This window comes from Triticum aestivum, chromosome 2D (assembly GCF_018294505.1).
Source record: "Triticum aestivum cultivar Chinese Spring chromosome 2D, IWGSC CS RefSeq v2.1, whole genome shotgun sequence".
NCBI lineage: Eukaryota > Viridiplantae > Streptophyta > Magnoliopsida > Poales > Poaceae > Triticum > Triticum aestivum.
In genome coordinates, this window is record NC_057799.1 from 364611851 (window position 1) to 364614396 (window position 2546).

A 2546-nucleotide genomic window follows, 5' to 3' on the forward strand; every position below is an offset into this window, starting at 1 on the left:
TACCAACTACAGACCGCAACAACGAAAGGTCTTGCCTTGTCCAGCCTCCAACCATGAATGGCCAGGTAGCTAGACACAGAGCCTCAAGGCCGCGTCAAAGCCGTTGCCAGGCACCTCCGAAGAAGACTGCATCTCCAGGGCTGACCGGGCCAACGTACCTTCCACCCATATGTGCCTAGGAGATGGTAGGTGGATGGCAGGACCCAGCCAAAACTAGCGAAGCCATCGTCTTGGACGTGCCGGTGCCGGCGTACATTGCGCCCCGGACGCCCACGCTCCATGCTGCAGCCCTCATCACAGCATCGCATTACCAGCAAACCTCGCCGGAAAGACCGGGGAGGCCACCATCTCCAGCTGCCGCATAGGGGACTCCAAGTGCGACCCAAGCAGTGCTTTCAAGAAAGGAACGGCGCTGAGACGCCGCCGCTGCCTTGTCCAGTGGACTGGACCAAGGGTTTCCCCCGGTGCCCGAGGAGAGGGTCCAGTCCAGGCCATGACAGCGCCTCCATGGAGGTAACGGCACCCTCAGGTGTCGCCATTGTCAGCGCAGGCCATCGCCGCGCAGGGATTTCGCCCGGCCCAAGCCAGAACCCCAAAACCGCCGAAGCAGAGCAAACAGGAGATGGGGAAGCAGATCGCCAGAGAGGACCACCAGCACCGAGAGGGAAACCACGTATTGTCACTGTCGATGTAGGGAAGCACCGGCCAACGCAGTGCAGCAGCTACCGGATGGCTGCCAGACAAGGCTAGCCATCGCAGGGGACGCGTCGAGCAGGGCTAGTGGCGCCATCGCGGAGACCAGCCACCTGCACCTTGCCGCCGCCGACCATGGCCGCTGCCGCGGCGGCCCGCAGCCTCCGCCGCCCGGATCCGCCGGGGAACAGCCAAGCAGCCGCAGCCGCACCCCCAAAGGGTCGCGCCGCGCCGCCCGCGTGCTCGCCACGCCAGTCCAGAGGCCCGACCCTCTGGATCTGGGGCCGCCGTCGTGAAACCCTAGGTTCGGAGAAGCGTAGCTCCGTCAGCCTCGTCGAGCCCCACGCTCGAGGGGGGAGGCCGCCTGCGAGCGAAGTCCCGCCGCCGCCGGAACCACCAGGGCTTTGCCCGGCGGGGAGCACCGGCGGCGGCAGGGGGAGGGGGAGGAGGAGGGGAGGGAGCGCTCGAGGGCTGCGTCGCCTCCCGAGCCGCCCGTCGGGAGGGCGAAGCGGCGGGGGGGGGGGGGCGCCCAAAAAAACATCTATAATTGCAATAAAATTCCACAGTTTAGTACTAACCATGTTCTACTGACTGTAGCTTATGTAAATATTACCTAAAATTCTACATTTTACAAGACACTACTTTTCATAATATCCATCATGACATTTTATCTATACTGATAAGAGAACTATATCAAAATGAAAATGACAAATAAATTTAGTGGCTTGAGATATCTAACCAGAACAAAAGAAGCCATTATCTTTCTCACACAAACCACCAAGATCATTACCATGAAATATCTGCTAGTCAAATAGGACCCCAATTTGTGAACAATCCATTTTCTTCAAAAGGAAGCATCACTCTGCCTCGATAACCATAACTTGGGCCCCTAAAGACCAACCAAGAGATTTATCAAGTTGTATATGGAAAGAGTTCGGTCATCATAAGAGGTATTGTCAGTTTTTTGTCTGAACTTTAGCACACACGTATATAGTCAGGACAACAGATTCATTGTTGTTGCAAGTGGGCTGAAATTAAAGCTCAGTTACATATCTGAGATCATTGGTGATTGAGTTTTACGATGAAGTCATCATTGGCATCTTCACCGTAATGGACTCTTCTCTTGGCTTTTGCGCTATACTCCACATTCAGTGATTTATTATGCTATCTTATCATAACCTTTCTTTGTTGTCTATGGACATAATAGCCCATGCTCCATTAACCTGCACTTGTATCAATGGTGTGTTTGTCATGTATAATGCAGTGCTATTACTATAGGAAACTAGGTAGTTTTATAACCCGTCAGCTCTGAATGATGATACAAAACTACTGCTTAAAAATATGCTAAACTCGACTGGAATACATTTAGGAATCAATCAGACTAGGCAGGGATTCCCTCATGGCTAGACTGCTAGCATAGTTGGGAGAATCGTACCTATTTTGACATATTACATATACTATAGAGAAATAAATCAAATATACTTGCCCCCTGTAGCTAGCTACGATTTAACACATAGAAGTCAATGAGACAGACTAGCTAGGGACTACAACATAAACTTGTGGAGCATACTTACTAGAACCTGGTCTGAACGTAATTGGTGGGTATCTAAGGAAAACTGGTGGCGCACCTACAAATTCAGCCATCTCACTAGAGGGGAGCTGCTTGGACTGTAATTCGTAAAACAACCAGAGTGGTTCCTTCGGCCAAACTTGGAGGATCTTAGATCAAAATGGCATTATGATTTATGGATCTCCCACCTCCTATACCCTGCAAAGGATAACACAGCAGATTAGATAGCATAACATGGTTGAAGTTGAAGAGAAATGTCACGCTGCACATGTTGGGAGCTAGT

General features: G+C 51.8%; 1 pseudogene; it reads left to right on the forward strand.

Moving 5' to 3' along the window:
* Window positions 1-213: 213 nt before the first annotated feature.
* LOC123049344 (uncharacterized) lies at window positions 214-1116 on the forward strand (annotated as a pseudogene).
* Window positions 1117-2546: the final 1430 nt, after the last annotated feature.